At 44.2% G+C, this 20,170-nt stretch overlaps 1 long non-coding RNA gene across 4 annotated transcripts; it reads left to right on the plus strand.

The window, feature by feature from the left end:
* The first annotated feature begins 7,045 nt into the window (after positions 1-7,045).
* LOC310882482 lies at positions 7,046-18,831 on the plus strand. 4 transcript variants are annotated; one of them, XR_014572986.1, is made up of 4 exons: positions 7,046-7,404; positions 10,048-10,130; positions 10,924-12,079; positions 17,190-18,831. It is a non-coding gene; the product is annotated as an uncharacterized lncRNA (long non-coding RNA). The 4 variants fall into 4 exon arrangements; XR_014572987.1 differs by lacking the exon at positions 17,190-18,831 and having other exon boundaries at positions 7,087-7,404; positions 10,924-11,012; positions 11,924-13,748; XR_014572988.1 differs by lacking the exon at positions 17,190-18,831 and having other exon boundaries at positions 7,089-7,404; positions 10,924-13,748.
* The last annotated feature ends 1,339 nt before the right edge of the window (positions 18,832-20,170 follow it).

Genomic DNA, 20,170 nt, shown 5'->3' on the forward strand with positions numbered 1-20,170 from the left:
TGCAGAAATGCCAGGAAGGCCCCTAGCAGTGAGAGCAGCTGAAAACCACCGAAAGTTACCCTGGAGAGAATGCCTGCTATTGTATCTGGCCCTGAGAGCATGCAGAGCTGGTGGCTCTGGTGTCCCAGAGAAGGGAGGGAGTTGTAAAACAGTTCTTGAAGATCTGCCATTAACAGGTTCATCTGGCTTCAATTCAGGCACGCAGTGCATTGGCAGCCTGAGCTGTGTGTGATAAGCAAGAAGAGGATAAGCAAGATAAGCAAGAACGCAGACGTGTGCTGCAGTGGAGTGGGAGATCGAGGTGGGCAGAGCTGGGCCTGTTTAGCCTGGAAAAGAGGAGACCGAGGGGAGACCTCATCAGTGTGTATAAATATCCGAGGGGAGGGTGTCGAGAGGATGGAGCCGCTGTCCTTTCAGTTGTACCTAGTGACAGGATGAGAGGCAATGGGCACAAACTGAAGCACAGGAGGTTCCAGCTCAATACGAGGGGGCACTTCTGTACTGGGAGGGTGGCAGAGCACTGGGACAGGCTGCCCAGAGAGGCTGTGCAGTCTCCTTCTCTGGAGATATTCACACCCTGCCTGGATGCCATCCTGCGCAATGTGCTCTAGGTGATCCTGCCTGGCAGGGGGATGAACTGGATGATCTTCAGAGGTCCCTTCCCACCTTTCTGGGCCATTCTGGGATTCTGTGATTTTGTAGTCACCTACTGCACATATTCATTTATCAAGCATTTCTTTACTCATATTTTGAAAACATATCAAGGTTCAGAATATTATTGGCTAATCAAACCATCACTTACATCAAGTTTCTATTGGCATTTACCTTCTCATTTTTATTTTTATATTATCATCACAACATGACTACATATCTGTTACTAACCAAAACCATTTCCTAGCAAACAACTCATACCCAACAACCTTCTTGTGTCTTTCTTTTGTTTTCTGGTTCTAATCTCTTCTTTTGGCCAATCCAGTGTTTCAGATATCTCATCATACCTACAGTTCCCAACTGTCAAAGAAATTTCTCAAGCTTGAATGTTCTGTGCTAAGTCACTACCCAAACATCTCTTCTCCAGATCTCCTCCAGACAGGATCAGGATGGCTAAAATGTGTAAGCAGCTGGGCTCAGGACTGTGCTTCTCCTGTCCTGAGAGTATGGGCTGAGTACAGGCATGAGTCTAAGTCCCACCCGCATGCTGGGTATGGTCTAGCACTGGCAGACTGATGGAACACAGATGCTCCGCTAGGCTACCATGGTCTTGTTTCCTCGCCATGCTGAGCAGGCAGCTATGGAGCACTGTCTGAGGAAGCACTTGCAATGTTAAAACACAGCACATTCTCCATGTTCTCCAATTTCAGTGCTCAGGACGAAAGGGGAATCATTTACCCATTACTCCCCACTTCCCCACTGGGGTTTTCATTCCCTCGGAGCTTCTCTGTGCCTTTTCCTTTAACTCTAACAAACTGGCTAAATTTGAAATCCTTTCTCCTTCTTACAGCCTATCTCAGCTTTCCACACCTTGTAGCTCTGCTATCAAGAGAGAGTTTCCTGGAAAAGGCTAGGAGTGAAATGAGAAATTCCCTCCCTGAAGCACATACGGACATCCTGCTGCTGCTCTGCAACCTGCCAAGGAAAAGAAGAGAAAACTACAGGCCAGGCATTGAGAAATTGCTGTCAGATGCCTATTGCTCCATAATTATTTGCTGCAAGAGAGACTAACTAGTCACTGTCAAGTCAGGGAAGATGTTCCTTGAAGGCTTGATTTAATAGAAATGCAATTTGTCTCATGGGTCAGCAAAATAAGTTGAAGATGACCTACAATTTCATGTCCAGAGGGAGCTTTGAAACTTGTCCAGGATGCCCAGCTTCACATTTAATGCAGAATATGAACAAGAGGTAAATGCCATCAGCTATACACACCACCAGTCCTTTAACATACCAAGTGTTATGAAAGCCCATGTTCCTGCTGAGCAGGGTCTCTCATACTGATGCACACCAGCCATGCACAAACCCCCGTGACCGTGCACTGAAATGTATGATCATGAAAGCTGTCAATATCCTAAGACAATTTTTTTGGCACTATTTAGCCAAACATAATGTGTAAAACCTTTTTGATGCACTATATTAGAGAATTTCCCAGTAGATTAAGTAGAACATAAGCAATGTTCATTCAGAGTCAGGGTATAGGTTTGATTATAAAAATTATATTTTAGCCCCCATCCATACAGTGGTTGATATTACTTGTTGGAGTGAAAGGGAGCACATAAAATCTTAATGATTTTTGCAAGATCCAAAATAGACTTCTTTACGAGAAATTGCCAGATCAGTCTGGGAGATTTTGTCCCATGGGGCTTTCTGCAGTTTCAAAAACACCAAACAGCCTTCTCTAAATCACGGCCAACATTCAAAATTATCAACTTTCCTGAAACATAAAGCTTCATTTAAATCTGCTCAAATGTTTGTAAATACTTGATTGAATAGACGGTTCAATAGACGGTTAAATAACTGTCTAGCAGTAAATAAACAGTTAAATAGATTTTTTTTGTAATTACAGCTTTTTAAAATTCATCATTTTTATAAATCTAAACCAGAAATGCTTGCTTAGAAAATATTGAAATGCAGTACTTTGACAATTTTGAACTGTATTGTGGTAAAAGTGATTGTAAAAGCTAATTGACATTGTTTCCTCCCTTGAATGGCTTTGGTTTCAGTAACTGACATTTCCTCAGTGGAAAAGCTTTATTGGGAAACACTCAAGTAGATTGACTCACATTTCTACTAAAAAGTGGAAACAAAATTTACTTTTTTTTTTTAAACAATAATTTTTCCATGATTTGAGTTTTGATTATAAAATTTTAGTTTTGAACATGAAATTTTACATTTAGAATTTTCTGGACTGCCAGACCTTACTCTTAAGAAATCAGTTATTCACATGGCCCTTTTGATGTCTGGTAAGTACAGGAAGAACATGAAGAAAAAAAAAATGCCCATGAAGTGAAATCCAAGGAGGGAAAGCGAAATAAAGTTCAAAATTATGTCCCTTTTCCCCTTTCAATTCACTCAGTCACCTGAGAGTAACAGATCACCCTGCAGAGAGGAGAAAATGCAGCTAGCACTCTGCTATAGCACAGCATAGGCTAAAAAAAAGTATTGGCTTAACACAGAAACATGAATAACTTGCAGACTATCTGAGCAGGGCTGTAAGGACACGCCAGTGTGTGCAGTAGCAGAAGTAAAGTTAAGAAAAAAAGAGTTCCCTTTGAAACTTTATAGGTCTCATTGTAAACAGCTAGTGACAAATTTATTTTAAAAATTATTAAAAAAATATCCTGTCAGGAAGCTCTTAAGTCAGCCAGAATATTTTCCCCTAGATAACACAGAGTTATCCATTTTGCTGTGTTTCTGCCCAACTGTGATCCTGTAAGAAATATCCTCAGTTGTTCAATAAATAATAATGTTACAGAATTTAAAATAAGAATCTAGATTATTAAAGTTACAAATCTTTGTGGTCTTTATATCTTTAATAAAACATTTATCTATTAATAATGGATATTGTTTCTAGCCAACTCATGTTTTAAATGAAAAAAATAAAAAAAAAACATTGGAAAGTTGCCAATATTTCTTCATCCTCCCCAGCCAAGGCTGACAAAAATGCAGTTACATTGATAAAGTGTTCATCATTTACAAAGGTTTAAAAATTTTAACAGCTCAACGTAAATTGAAGACTAGATGTTTAGCCTTGGAGGCATGCAACAGGAAAAAGTAATCTGGAGCGTCTGTAGAGATAAATGTTATAACTTCATAGCCTTTTGCACATAGTTAATGGAACAGCTTGGCTCATATGGAACACAATGCACACATCAATACAGTATTAAACTTTAATGTGCATCATACCAGGAGACCTCAGGGCAGTTGTACCTTTAATGTTTGTTAGCTGAAGTGATCCTAATAGAATAATAATGTATTATGAAGAGGTTGACAATAATTTCTAAATGGCAGGATAAATAACTAAATGTGTGTGGTGCGTGTGTGTATGTATGTATATGTACTTTTGTATTTGTGCGTATGCTATAGGCGGGTTTACGAAACTGCGAATCTCAGGAAAGGTATGGGAATGAGGAAGAGAAGCTTGCAGCAGCGTCCCTCTAAGATGTGGAGACAGGAATTTCCATCTCCCTGTGACTGCCTGGAGTTTATCCAACTGGGACTCATTTTCAAGGGGATTCTGTTGAGACGCTTGCAGACTTGGCAAAAAAAAAATAAAATAAAAAAGACTGAAAACCGTCAATTCTGTATTCACGAGCACAAAGGCACTTACAGGACCTCCCAAGGCACATGTCCTGGTCAGTCCTTTCTCCATGTTGCCCATTTGCCACTTTGGCAGTGTCTCTTTGACATCAGTGGGGCATTTGCCTAAGGAAGGACCTCAGCATGTTGCTCATGTAGTCACACATGCAAAAGGGCAGTTTGGGGAAAATGTGGTAGTCATTTTTTACGCACACATATGGGTGACCGCAAATATCAAAAATGCCCCATTTATTGAACAGACAGGTAAACTCAAGCTATCAAATGTCTTTGTTCAGGCAACCCAAATGTTAGCAACAGCTGGGAACTGCACCGAGATGCCCTCCCACCTGCCTCCTCCAGTGGGCATCACTGCAGGGATTTCAGAGCAAAGCCATGCCTACTTGAATCAGCAGCAGCATCGGGCTGAATCCAGAGCTCACCAGTTCTCTGACAAAGTCAGTAAGGGAGCAGTAGAGATAGAGCACTGTGATGTTTAATGTGAAGATGTATTGCACCTTCAGGTTCTTCATCAATCATCCCTGGATCCCGTTATTTATGGGATGAAGATGTGATTGTTAATTATACCTCCTCTAGGGCTCATTTTTGACAGAAGTCACTATCTACACAGCCCCGGTGTGGAGGGAGGGCTCCACATGCCAATCTGGCTGGAGGTACCAGTGACACATCGTCATGTTATTCTTTACTTTTAATGAGTAAGATATGCCGCAAGTGACCTGCCCTTTCAGGCTGCAAGAGAACGTTCATCCAACTGTCTACGGATGATAATTGCAGATGGTTATCAGTCCTGTACTCAAAATAGCTGTCGGACCCAATGAGAACATTTTCTGTATGGTTGAAAGTGTCTGGTTTTCTCCTTCAAGAAAACATGAATAGAGAAAAATTCGATATTATCTTTTCAGCAAAATATTCAACTATTGGTTTTGAAGTGCTATAGATATTTACAGTAAGATGGAACTTTTTTTACCCACACAATAAAGATTTCAAAATCCGCGAGGGGAAGGAGGAGGAGACAGGTTTTCAATTTTTCAGTTTCGTGGTGGAAAAAATGACTTACACTGAATTTTAAAAATAAAAATCATTTTATCTTCTCTGCCACATGCTCTTGCATCCCCTTCCCATCCTGATGCCTCCCGGGCTGCTGTGCACCAGGCGCTCACACCTGCAGTTTTGCACCTATTTCCCCCCAGTGACACTCCTGCCAGTGGTTTTGGCTGTGATGTTCTCCCTGAGCTCCTGGCCAAGCCTTTCTCTCCACCTGAGCCCACCTGGCATGCCCCATCTTGGCAGCCCAAAATAGCTCTGTTGCAGGTGTGTGAAGGGTACGGCGCCAAGAGCAATTTGGGGAGCTGTGTATCACCTCACACAGAGCAAAATGAATAGCTAAATGGATGTGTTGAAGGTTAACTATCAGCCTAATCAGCATCTGTCTGGGAATTGACAGGGTTGCCTCCCTGGGAAGGGAGGAGGGGAGGAACATGCAAGGACAGTTATTATTTACTAGCTTTTATTTCTTAAGGAGTACTTAAACACTCAGCCAGCCTTTGCTGACACCACTTGGCAAAGGCAAGCACCTAAGACCGGAGGGTTCAGGCATGAAAGATGGGAATTATTTTGAACTATATCCTACAAGTGATCTGTGTTGCCTGGCACTTTCTTCTGTATCCCTTACTTAAAACTTTCCAAAGCTGGTGTGGCTGCGAGCAGTCGGGACATCCAGCAGCACCATGCCCAAGGAGTGCAGCCTGCCTGACGGAGGGGCAGCAGGAGCCGCAGCTGGGCAGAAGGACAGACACCCCCAGTACGGCAGTCCTGTGCACCAGTGGCCCCAGTGCAGCTCCTTCTGCCCATTTCCACTGCTGCTGCATTATTTCTAGGGCCACATCACGTTACCATGTTTGGTTTCCCTGAAGGAATCTTATCAGTTATTGATTGATCAAAAATCATAACAGTGTGAATACCCTGGAGGAGCATGTCTGGAGGAAGAAAGTGACAATTTCTTCTCTTGGTTTGCACCCAGCCAGTCAGCTGGCCACTCTGCACTGTTTCCTTTAGACGTCCTTGAACCTTCCTTACAGGGCCTTCAGTTCCACTTATACCCAGAGAAGCATATATTTCACACCCATATCTCTGACAGCAAATGCTGCCTTACAGTTGTAGGAAGGAGGCAGAGGATGATGACGAAGGATGAGCTGTAAGGTCTGGAGATGGAACCGATTAGAAAATTCAGGTTTGCAAGACAGGAGAAAATTCTGACATCTAATGTTGCGCTGCCTGGCAGCTGCTGACTTTTTCATAGCATTTGTCTGCAAGGTAGAAATTACCATCTTCTGTGGCTCAGCACCTGGCGTGGTCCAGACACAACACAGTCTGAGATCTCTAAGGAATAATAATGAAATAGCATTAATATCAAGTACTTTTTACTACAGCTTTGCAGATGGCTCTGAGCACTTTTCACTGGTCTTGCGGACACTCCAGGTAATCCCCAATTACACCAAGAATGTGGCCTGTGAAATCAGACTGAAGTAGGGGGAGCTTTATGGTGATAGCAGCATTTTTTAGACATGAAGCTGAAGCAGCCTAGTCATCAGGGCAACCACATGTGCTTTAAATGTCTTCATCCAGGTGTTCATCATAATAAACCAAAGCTGCTGGAACTGGGCTGGAGTCATATGCAGTCCCAGCTGAGACAGATGTCATTAAGCTGCTGGGCCTCCCCAGAGACAGCATCACAGTGACAGCTGGGAAATGGTTAATGACTAATTATAATTTTTAACACTCTGGGGCTAAAATTGGAGTGAGGGGGGTGGGCTCATGGGCCTGTGCAAGGCATGAGGACAAGCAGCAGTGAAGGAAAGTTGGTGGGATATGGAGCAGAAAGGTGGAGGCTGGGGGAGTTCCCAAGATATTGTCCCCTGGGAAGGTGTTACCCACAGCTGGAAAGCATTTGGCTATGTTTGCTGTGCACACACTGCATGAAATAGCAGAGTGGTATTGCAGAGCAGAAATAAAGAGCATCTGAAAACCGAACTGGCACCCTGAGGACTGTGCTGGGCCAAAAACAATGTTCATTTCTGCATAAACAGCACTGAAAAGGTAAGGATGATAGCACTTATCTGTAACTAAGATTAAAGCATATGATGATGTGCTGCAATTGTTGCACAAATAAGCATTAGAAACTCAGAATTAAAGAGTTTAAAAGTATGGAAAATCTAAAAACGTGTCACATCCAGATTATTAAGGACCCATAATGCTCCCTTGGATGGGAGACACCATTTTGATTGAATCATGGGGATGTTTGCTCTTACAGATTGAACTAAGTGGGTTTTAAAGAAGTAGTAGTTAATTTTATTTCTGTCTTTACACTTCACTAGTTTACTCTCTTCTTTAGTGGTAGGTGGACAGGGATATGACTGCTGTGAATGCAATGAAGGAGAAACCCACGTGTTTGGTCTTCATTCCTGGTCTTGAGTTTCTTGGCTTTCCATTAGTAGCCTGGGGGACACTTACAGCAGCTCAGAAATCATTTTTACCTTAAAATGATCCTGTTCAAAATTAGCACAGTTGTAACTAACTTTGAAAGGATCAAAATGTAAGTACAGTGCAAGAAACAAAGCCAGTGTGTACCTGTAAGAACACAATACTATGCTGTTACTAAATTTTCTTAAATTAAATTTGCCTTTTTAAAAAAAAAGCTTCTTGACTGCTCTCTATCCATTTTACTCTGCTGTGAAACAATAAAGAAAAGCTAGAGCAAACAAACCAGCTATTGTACGTAAACACACAAACACACATTTCCCTGTTGAGTTTTTCCTGCTGAATAGCTTTGGTCCACTGGGTAGTTCCCTAAGATGTATTTGTTTTCTCATTCTTTACTATTGGTTTTCATAACTGATGTTTCATCAGTTGGCAGAAGCTTTACAGAGAAAATACAACAACCAAATGTCCTCTTGCAAAACCCTGGGGTCAGCCCTCAGCAAGATCTCATTCCCCCTCCCCAGCTCACTGCTCCCCAGGGCTCCTGGTAACAGATAAAGCTTATCACTGATCCGCTTTGCTGGATGCTGATCGTTCTAGGGATAAAGAATAATGCTGAAAAATATTATAATGTTAGCAACAAAGGGGAGAAAGTAGGTATACAGTAGTGGTGAGGTTTTTTGTGAAGGACAATTGAGGAAGCACCACTGAGAGGCTGTTACTGAGTTTCCTCAGGTCCCCAGCTGGGTTAGCACAGGATGCTGAATGCATATTAAGGAATTAGCAGATGGACTTATAAATTCTCAGAAAGTGCAGCTGTGTTACCAGGAGGTGAGGGTTAACTTGGGAGAGGACATCGTTATCCTCTGCAGAATGAACTCATCCTAGATTGTGGAGCAGAGGAGCACTTCTGCACGTGGCAGGAGGGGATGTGTGGTGGAGAGAGAAGCGAGGAAGCAGGACCGAGCTCCTGGGAAGGTGAGGTGAAGTCTGGGCTCTCTCTGTTCAGGTGCAGCATGTTGCAGGATGCTTGCAACTTTCCTCTGTGAGAGAGCAGAAGCTGCAGAGTGCTGGGGTGGAAAACAGCTCTAAAGCACATAACGGGAGTGGTTGTCTGCATGTCTGTAGTTGTTTGGTTTGGTTTTGTGCATTTTGTGGATGCCCCATCCTTGGAGGTGTTCAAGACCAGGTTGGACGTGGCCCTGGGCAGCCTGATCTAGTGGGTGGTGTGCCTGCCACCCACTGTCTGGTTGGATGAGTGGGTCTAGAGTAGATGTTCCCAAGCCGCAGATCACCAGAGGTCTGTGAGGTTGACCTGCAGGATGAGGAAACAATCAATTTATTCTTTTTTCTTCTGTGAATGCGTGAGGATGCAGAGGTACATGGTGCTGCCCTCCCCTCCTGTTGTCTGCCCTGCTCCAAGGGTCCTGTTGGGTCCCCTCCCTTCCCTTCTGCACACACCATTTCCCTCCTCGTCCCTGTAGCTGCACAACCTGTCACAACACCCAGCCTTGGCTCGGGGACCTCTGAGCCAAAGGAACCCACCTGCCAATGGCACACTCCTGCCTGCTGGAGCGCGGTGTAACTGGGATACTTGTTTATCTGCTGGACTAGAAGCCAAATGTCAAGGATTTCCCATCTGATCCAAGTTCATGGGAAGGTTTTGAGGTGGGAGAGGAATGTACAAGGATTGACAACACATCCCCTCCACACACACACATGCTTTGGCCATCCGTACTCGCTATCCCACACCTCCATGTGCTGCTGCTGATCTACCAGGGAAACGCATCGAGCAGTAGCAACTTTCCCAGGGCCTATGGGCAGGGTGGGTCAAAGAAACCTTCTGTAATCCTCCCACCTCCTATTGCTCTCACTTTTCTTTCTTTTCGCTCTCTCCTGACCCCTTCCTCGTGAGTGGGTCATGGCTGCAGCCTGCTGTGCTTCAGCAGCTAGTCCAGCAGCTTGTTTGGGTCAGCTGCATGCTCCGCTCGGTTCCTGCACGTGGGCAGCTCCCAGTAACTTGGTATTGCAGTCATGACCCATCTCTGACTCTGAATTCTAGGAAGCAAACTTTGCCCAATAAACAGAATCAATAAGCTTCCCTGTGCATGTCTTGCTGCTGTTAACAAAACCATCACATAGGCTGTTCTTCAAATATCTTCTCAGATATTGTTCTTAAAATGTCAGCTGCAAAATGTTTGATGAAATGAGCACAAAGAGGCCTTTTGTGGAGCTACTAGCTGGTGCCTTTTACCTCTCCAGGTTGGCTGGAGATGCTGTACGCCTCTCTGCTTTGCCCAGAGCTCCTGGGAGACCTTGGGGGGAGCAATGCACATGGCTTGGAGGTAAGCAGGCTGCTGCTGCATTAGAAATTCATAAGCAGAGGAAGAACAAGGAATATGGCCAGTGAGAGGAGAGGTTATGGGGTACCTTGGCACCTGGTGCAGGAAAATAAGGGTCTGGGCAGAGCGTGGAGGGGCGGGCTGGGCAGCAGTCTGTCTTGCACCTCTACATGCCAACATATTCAGAATTGAGTGAGTGTGCTCCATGTGTCTGCCTCCAGAAAAATGAAAGCTTCAGCTTCTCAAAAGCAGGTTTTCTGTAGATGAAAAACTTTGATAATGCTCAGATTGAAAAAGTATCTTAGCATAAGAATAATTCCAGAGGAGAAACCAAGGGCTAGTTCACATTGCGTGCTGCGGTAAAAAAAAGACTGATAGAGGATGTCACCAAAAAAAATCAAAAAAGGGGAAATACTTCTAAAAAGCCAATAGTTTTTCATAAAAACTTTCCTGTTCTCCTATAGGTCATTATTCAGCCAAAGGATTCTTTTTCTTGTCTTAGTCTTGAAAAATGTTAAGCAGTGCATCCCAAGGCTGTGCTGGGGAGGCTGGAAGGGAAGGGGAGTGTTTGCTGATGGGGCTCACAGCCACCATAGCTTTTCACCGGGATGACTTTCTGGTTATTTCTTGCTCTCAGTCCTCACCTTTGAATTCAGTTCTGCCTCTGAATTTCTCAGTGCTACTCCCAGCAGCAGTAGGTGCTCCGGCTCCTGCAGCATTTCACCTTGGTGGAAGACTTTGCCTGACTTTTTTTTTTCTTTTTTTTTTTTTTTTCAAACATGGATTCATGCTCCAGTAGGTCAGGTCTGGGTGATGAGGTGAACAAAAGGGGCCCAGACATCCAGAACAGCCACTGGAAATATCAGAGAAGTCAGCCTGTGCCAGGTATGCACCTTCCTGCACCTAAAAGGACCTGTAAGAAAAAGCACTTTCAAAAAAAAAAAAGTGGTGTCATCTGCTCCTTACTGCCTGCAGATAGGACCACAGGACTGCTTCCTGTTTTGTGCTGCATTTGCTGTCTCCATTTATTGCCCTCATAACTGTTGTCACGCTTCAGAGTTGAACTGTCTTCTTGCCAGGCCTCTGAAAAATGGGCTTTTGCACAGTGCCTCTATGTTTACAATACAACGTTTACCTCTAACCTGAGCCAAGCGTGGTGCTCTTTTAAGTCTGGCCATCTAGAGAGACCTTCAGTGAAGAGAGGAATCATCTCACTATAGAAACTGTGGTTGGAAATGAAGTTGTTTTTCTAATAGGCCAAATATATACATCAAAATATGGCAGAAAAGACCCAACAACTGCAGTGTAAAGGGACTTGGCAGGATCTATTGACTCAGTTGTTTGCCACCTGATTTATTGCCAGCGTGGGTTTGACTGCTAGGATGAAAGACCTGTAGCCAAAGCTCTGCTGCTGAATCCTACAGTCTCAGACACGAGGGGAAGAGCACGGCAGGCTCCTGCCCTGCCTGCTGCCACACACCCAGGTGGCCTGGGGACAGAGGAAGGGAAGGAGCAGCCCCCAAGGAAATCCTGGCTTTGCAACCTCCAGGTTCATTTCCTCTGGGCTTCCTTGAGATGACCGTTGGACAGGGCGACTGGAAGATCCTTCAGTGTTAGTAGCCTTTTGTAAGGTAGAAAACAGACACAGTGTAAAGAAAGGACCCGACCAAAGAGCTCTCTGTGAACACTTATTTACACAAGCACATGCGCGTGCACATACATCTGTTGAAAACTTTGCAATGTCACGCACACAATTTGTCAACTATTTTCACCTGAAAATGTCATCGTGATTGCAGGGACGACTGTTTTCTTCCCCGGCACACTGCACCTCCGTGCTTTCCATGTGGAGATCAGGCTGTCCCTCTGCCACCAGCCTGCCCAAGGCCGATGCCGATGCCTCAGCAGCAGACTTCCCATCCAGCCATCCCGCAGTCCCAACGGGCTCCGTGAAGGTGAACTGCTGCCCTCACCTTCCCAGCCTGTCCCTCCTGAGGAGCTGAGCCCACCCATGGCAGCACGTCAGCAGTGTCAGAGACCCCAGCGTGTCCCCCCGATCCCAATGCGGCCACGGCTCTGCAGCTGTGCAGACCCCAGACCCCTCCTGACTGGGCTAGACTGGGAAGGAAGGAGCAAGGCTGCTTCTGCAAGGCGTGAGGTTCAATAGTCAAAGCCCCTTCCACCAGCTAGCTGTTACTTAGCTCAGGTCTCGGCTGTCACTCAGCGTGTCCATGCAGCATGCTTCACAGCTGGCATCCCTGGGGGAAGAGCCGTTCTCTGCCACAGAACCAGCTCTTCCCCTTGTCCTTCCTTACCCCTGATGGCTCCTGGACCCCGCCGGTCTTTGCTCTTCTTGTGCTGAGTGACATTCTTTACTCCAGCTTTACACTAGCAGAAGGAAGCAGGGACAATTTTCCAGCTCTCTCAGGTACGAAGCTTCTGTCAAAGTCTACCATTTCTAATTGCTTTTCCTTCTGGATAGCCACGTTTCTCCTGACACCTGCATCTTCATGCAAATACGGCGTGAGAAGACCGGGATCAGCCTTCTTACTTCTGTCACGTGTTCAGCAGACCCTTGCTCACCAGCATCAGCTCCTTCCTCTCAGCTAGTTAGTGTCTTGTGTGTCTTCAGAATTAATGACTAGACAAACGTGTCCCGAGCACGATAGGTACTGACTTATTCCTGGCATTTTGCAAGGATTTGGTGACACATCAATACAAGCAGAGAAAGCAAGATCTCCCTCCTTTCAGACAGGGTAAGACGCATTCAGCACGCTTAATTTTGGGGAATTCTGTCACTGATCTTTCTAGTAGTACTCCTGAGTTTCCTGAGAGATGTCTTATAGATTGTGTGTATGAAAAGGAGGATCTCTGGATCTGGTGGGAGCCGCAGTCCACAGCTTGACTGCTTGAGACAGCTGGCCTGGATGACCCTGGTGGCTCTTTCTGGAGCTGTCGTTCTCTGTATCTGTTGGTTTAGTCTTTTATATTTTTGGATCTTCTCTTTATTTACATTATTCAAAACTAAAAGGATTGACAAGCAGGGCCTTGTGGTGGAAAAGCTTAAGTCAATCTAACTGTGATGGCAGAGATGCCTCTGTCAAGTAAACACGAATGCCAGAGAACATTGTCTTTCTTCCTGACATTACTTATTTGGACTAAGCCAAAAATATCCATGAGCCATGTACATGTTTCATAGTGGTGTTTCCTTTATATTGATCAGTTAATTTTAGAAATTGCTGTGACAATGCTGACATGTTTGATGGGCTGAGCAAAATGAGATGGTTTGAGGTCTCACTTTATCGAAGACCTCAAACTTTGTGACAGGCATGTGAAAAATTAGAAAAAAAATATCCACAAAACCCATTCAAGTCGATCTTTGGGTTAAAGGTTTACTTCACGCCTGAGCATAGGATGATGGTTTCCACTCACTGGTACTCTCTGCCAGTGCCTATTTGTTTTCCTACTAAGTAAAGCTGAGGAACTTTCTAGAGAATAAAGGATAGGATAGAGTGTGAATTTAGGGTGTAAGTACCTATGAGCTTTAGAAAAGAAAGGCTGGAAAACTAGATTAATCCTCAAGCAGGCTCAACCTCAAGTTTGAGCCTCTAAGTGAAACAGCAGGATGCACATCAAATTGCAGGGCTGCGTTACCATGCTACAGTGGTGGCACTGCTTGATTTCATTTTAATGGAGCTGAACGAAACGGGAAATGTTTCTCTTAAGAAATCCTCAGTAGCTATATTTTGGGGAGACTGAGTGATTTGAATCCATTTTGTTTGATCAGAACTTCCTCTTGCTGCTTCCCGTCTCTAATGTGCTTAGAATCAATTTCCTATAGAGTGAAGTGCATGTGGATACAGAAGTCTGTATTTGGCAAGTTTGTCTGCAGTATTCGACCTAGATTTTTCCAGAGACTTAGCTATACACATGCATGTACAAAATCCAAATTCAGCCAAGTGCCTAGTTTTCATGAATGGTTATGCTGGTAAATCAGATAACCAGTAATGTAAATGGACAGCTACTTCTTTTGCACACACTTCCTGATCAGTCCATGGCAGTACAGAAAGTATACTTGCAAATTGGACATGCAGTTGAACGTGTATTTTTCTATTTTTTTTTTCCAGAACTAAATTCTTTTGGAAAATATTAGCCCTGCACACTAATTTGTCAGAGATCAGAATCTAAATTGATCCCAGGAAATATGCACACAGCCAAAAATAAAAAAATGGTTGTAGATACATACATATGCATATATTTCTATTTTGCATGTACAGTTAACTCTAAATGCATACATATTTCAGAACAGTATCTCAGATGCTATCTTTTCAATTAGGCTGGTGGCCTTATGGAACATTTTCAGTTGCAATAAAGTGCTAGGCAGGGGAAAAAGAAAAGTTGTAGCTAGGGAATATATATATATATAAAAATAATATATATATATATATATATATATATATATATAAAAATTTTAAAGCCTTGTAGGGGTCTTCAGGCAGAAGTCTGTGCCCCTAGGAGTCACCTGCATAGAGATCCCCAGTGTGCAAACTTTACAAGAGCTGACATGAATGTGTGTCTAAGTTAGAGAGATGTCAGTCTGGCTTTCAAGCACTGTCACAGCTGCTAAGTTACAGTCTGGACAGACTGCGGCTTTGTTCCAGATGACTGAACTGAACTGCAGATCCCAGTGTGTTAACCATTAGTGGGCTCTGTCCGGACAACCCAAAGACATCACCAAGAAATTGAGTGGCAATCTATTTAATCTGACAGAGAACAAGGAGAGCATCTTTATGGTAAGCACTTATTCAAATGGCTCCAATTCTAAAGATTTAAAGGTTTTTGTTGGCAGACGCTGTCACAGACAACACATTATCCCTGACTCTTCTTACAACAGGGAAAGTACTGCAGGCACGAATGCTGCACTGCTATCAATGAGCATTGTTGACTTTATCATACTCTGGACCTTTCCAAAGCTTTGGAGAATCATTTTCTTACTGTCAAATGAGTTCTGTTTCCAGTGGCTGAGCCAACCTCAATTACTCTAGAATAATTGGAGCAGCAAAAAAAACTGTGTTTCTGGTGTTCTGATCAAGATCAGGATGCTGAGACTACCCAAGCTCCTTGGCTGCCAGCGGTACATTTCAGCCCTATTCTTCTTGTGCCTCTTCTCATCCCTGCTGACTCCTGCGCATCATGAAAACACACACCTTGATGCTCTTGGACAACACATAGTACTTGGTCATCTTCTAAGAAATGGGTGGGAGCTGTGAAGAGACCACTCTTTACATGTATTCTTTCCCTAGCACCAAAGGGGAAAATGTGATCTGGGTATTACAAGGAGCAGGTTTGTGACCCTTTGATATCCAGAGTGGGGCTTGCTTGGTTGTTTGGGGAGGATGGTTCTTGGAGGAACCACTTCACCTGGTCTCATGCCACCTTCCGCTTGAATTCCACACCTGGCTGCTGACATGGGCGCCTTCACACTCTGCTCAGACTTAAAACATTCATTAAAAGCATGACTTGTTATTCTCATGAAACAGTAGAAATTAAATCCATCAGAAGTTCAAATTAGGGCTGTTTGTACTTGGCATGACAGGCCTCAGATATGGGTCTGCTATTGTTATGTCACACCTTATACAAATAAGCGATAGAATAACAGTTCCTGCCCCAGCGAACAAGAAGATGCTACAGAGAGATGAGCAGAAATACGAGATAGAACTTCTGACAGCAAAGTGCTGCAGTAGGAGGTTATTTTAGAACTTGCTGCCTCAAGGGAGTTTGGACTTTCTTGCCTTGCAGTCAGCTAAAGATGTTGATGCCAATTTAGTAAGAATTAAACATATTTTCTCAACTTCAGGCATTTCTCTTAAGTTGCCGTAAGATTCCTTTTTTCCCTTCAACTTTCTCTGGGCTCATGGCTTTTGATACAGCATAAAAACAGAAGGTTCAAATCAAACTTACAAACATAGCTGTCAGTCAGCTCCCCTTGGCAAAAGCTGTATTAATTTATACTGAAATGTCTCAGCTAGTGATCAAAATTTTTCCTGCATTGCCATGGCAATGCAAGGGGAACTGAATTCCAGTAAGATGAAATACCTCATCTTATACCAGTCATTATCATTGACACTGTAAAAACATACAGCACTGACAACAATTAAGTGTGTAGCAGTGCAGAGCAGTGTACCTGCCTCTCCTGAAGAGCACAGGAAATTTATTCCCATCTCACATCCGACAATGGATTGCTTCTCTTTGTGATAGTTGGTGACTTGTAGAATCCTCAGCTCTTGGAGCTGCTTTTTTTTTTTTCCCCCATGCATCTTACCTTTTCTGAGCAAAAACCTGTTTGTGGCAGTGGTGGTTGCAGAGTAAATGCAGCAAGGGTACATGCAGAAAGAGTATTCATTCCTTGTCTCCTATGTTCCCTCTTTCCTTCGCGTTGTCCGAGGGAACTCCATGCCTCTTTACATGCTCTTGTTGCTACTCATTCCTTTTCCAGAATCTCTGAATTCCTGCTGGGCTCCTTGGTTAGCTGTGGGCTGGGCAGGAGGCAGTGAGTGCTGCTTGGTGGCCACACAGCATGCTTTGGAGGCAAGTATTTTTCCAGGCTGTGCTCTTTCTAGGTCTCTTTTGAAAACTCATAACAGAAGTATTCAAATAGAAAAACACTAAGAATAAATGTTTTTGTTGTTGTTTTGTTTTTCCCTAGCAACCCCAAAAGTTTGGAACCATTTTTTTCCAGTGTTTGTTTTTCATAGAATCATAAAATTGCTTGGGTTGGAAGGGACCTTAAAGCCCATCCAGCTCCAACCCCCTGCCATGGGCAGGGATGCCTCCCACCACCCCAGGCTGCCCTCAACCCCATCCAACCTGGCCTGGAACACCCCCAGCGATGGGGCACCCACAGCTTCTCTGGGCAACCTGTGCCACTGCCTCACCACCAAGCTCTGAATGAAGAATTTCCTTCTAACCTCTAATCTAAATTGCCCCTCTTTCATTTTAAAACCATTCTCCCTCACCCTGTTATTATCTGACTGAGCAAAAAGTCACTCTTCATTGTTTTTTTAGGCCTCCTTCAAGTACTGAAAGGCTGTAATGAGGTCCCCCCGGAGCCTTCTCCTCTCCAGGCTGAACAGCCCCAGCTCCCTCAGCCTTCCCTCACAGGAGAGGTGCTCCAGCCCTCTGGGCATCTTCGTGGCCTCCTCTGGACCTGCTCCAACAGCCCCACATCCTCCTGGTGCTGGGGGCCCAGAGCTGGACGCAGGGCTCCAGGTGGGGCCTCAGGAGGGCAGAGCAGAGGGGCACGATCCCCTCCCTCCCCTGCTGCCCACCCCTCTGCTGCTGCAGCCCAGGACGCAGTTGCCCTTCTGGGCTGCAGGTGCACACTGCTGGCTCATGTTGAGCTTTTCGTCCACCAGAACCCCCAAGTCCTTCTCTGCAGGGCTGCTCTCAGTGAGTTCTTTTCCCCATCTGTGCTTACGTCTGGGATTGCCTCGGCCCAGGTGCAGCACCCTGCATTTAGACTTATTGAACCTCATTCGGTTCACGTGGGCCCAGTTTTGTACCAAGCTTGTAGGTTTTTGGCAAACCTACAACAAGCTCTAATCCTTTTGCAGGTACTGGCAATCATTAGCAAAGCTTGACACCAGCATTTATATGCACCATTGTAAAGACGGATGGCCTCCAAATACATGTACCATTCAATCTTTTAACTTGTCAAAACAGAGGCCAAGACTCTGGGAACAAAAAAAAAAAGCAAGTCTTGCTCTGCCTTCCTCTAGCAGATGAAGTCCAACTAGAGGGGATGGCACGCTCTCAGCTACAGACTTTGATCACTCTTATTTACAGATGTTTCAGATTTTTCCCCTCTTCCTTAAACCTTAAAGCACTTTTTAAAGAAAATAAACAAAAAACACACCTGCTGCTATTTACACCTCTGTAAGCCCAAACCAGTGTTTCAGACAAGGACAAGTTCTTATGGGAGAACTGACAAGAGATGCAAGAAAGTGAATTTATTTCCCATTGTGGGGTTTCCTAACAACTTGATGCTTCTGTATACAATCTAAGAGTTTGTGGCGTATTTCCTTTAGACATCTGTGTGTATGACTTTCTTATGGCACTTGAAAAAGATATTTCCCATCTGTATTATTTTATTTGGAAGAAAAAAGATGCAATACAGACAAAGATCCTGCCTAATCCTATCTTGTAACTAGATTTGCTTTCAGAGCAAATGACACAGATCAGATGACATAGCATGGGAAAAAAAAAAAAAAAGAGCACAGTGAATTCTAGGGCTATGTTTCCCCAGAAATCAAGGCTTGTGGTGTTTTCAAACCTGTCTCCACTGAATTCCATTAAGACTACTGCATAACCCCTTGTTCCCCTTTATAACTTGCACATTGTTGCTGTTTCAAACCCATCACTCCTAAGAACATCTCTAGGAAGAGCACACAGCACTAATAACAGAAGCTGCACGTGAAGGAAATCCATTGTCAGGAAGATGTTCTGGAATATGCTACAGAGGATAGTATTGCAAAAATGTCACAATATATCCTCCTGATAATACATTTTCTGTGAGCTGTACAGAGTCGAGAAAGAGAGGCATTTGTATGGCAGCAGACACCCCAGAACTGTGAGATGAATTTGTGAGTAGCTTTTATGTCAATGGGAAAAAGTTGCTTCCCTCAACTCTTTTTACCCTCCCAACCCCTCTCGGAGCACAGAACAGAGGCTGGAGCAGGCAGAGTAAAAACCACCAGGCACAAGGACAGACCTGCACCTCGGTCCCACCACAAGATTATCCTATGGGCACCTGTCTCCAGTTGTCTGGCCTCCAGCTGCCATCCCCCACCCCACTGTTTTCACATCTGTCTGGCACTTACCATGAAACAGCCCTTGTAAGAACATACAGATGAGGAAAGGAGTAAAATTTAGCCTGTTTACTATAGAGCAAAGCATACAAATACACAGATCTATAGCAAACTGAGGGGGCTGAAAAAGAAATAAGGAGTCCTTGTCCACAAATCTTACTCATGGCAAGAGAACCTACGTAGAGCAGTAAAGGCTGCTGGTTTACACGAGGATAGGAGCTCTGGATGTGACAGCTACAGAAAAATTATTTTACCGTACAGAAATCTTGAGGCCAAAGGCTTTTTTTCCTGATTTCCTGCAGAGACACCAATGTCCCACTGCAGAAGACGTTGAGTTAAAGTCTGCTATCCTAGTGTGCCTTATCCCTGCAATTAAAGACACAAGTCAGCAGCTAAAGAGCAAAGATGCATTTTGTTGCTCAAAATCAAAATTATTGGCTAAATATTTACTTGCCTTGAGATCTGAGCAGTTTGTGCCAATGCAAGCCTTGATGCCTTGTTGTTTTACACTCAGCAAAACCACATGAAAGCTCTTAATTGATTATACTTCAGTTGTGCTTTGCTAGGATATTATTTGTGGGCAAACAAATCGCTTTAGTATTCCCGCAGTCCATCTGCCTGGTTAATGAAAGAAGAGCTTATCTGAGGTGTGTGAAGCTGAACCACGCCGTCCCCTGCGCTGGTTTCTCAGCCTTTCCTTGTCGATGAAGTGTGAGGATTTCTACCTGCTCCGTCTCCAGAGATGGAGAGTAGTCCACTGCCATATGCCCACCTGGGCCCTGCCTCCGGCCACCTCCCACTTCTGTTTTGAGCAACACCTGCATCTTCACATGGCTTTTTCTCAGCCAATATCAGATCACTTCTTTCTTCCCCACAGCTGCTGCACACTAGCTGCAGTACCTAGGTGGCAAGGCTGAGCATCCGAGTGATATATTGGTGAGTAGCTGCAGATTTTTAAAAGGAAATATGTTCTATAGTGTGGAATTCCCAAGACTCCTCTGACCAAAGGAAACAATATGAATACAACCTCATTAAAGACTAATGCGTGTTTCCAGGCATCGACAAATATCCAAGCAGCTCCTAGTGGGCCACGGGGGAGACGCGTGCAGAGCGCTATAAAAGCTTTATGAATGACAAACTTGCCAAATTGCTGTTTAAACAAGGAAGCAAATGGGAAGA

This window comes from Anser anser (genome assembly GCF_964211835.1).
Source record: "Anser anser genome assembly, chromosome: 16".
NCBI classification, from domain to species: domain Eukaryota; kingdom Metazoa; phylum Chordata; class Aves; order Anseriformes; family Anatidae; genus Anser; species Anser anser.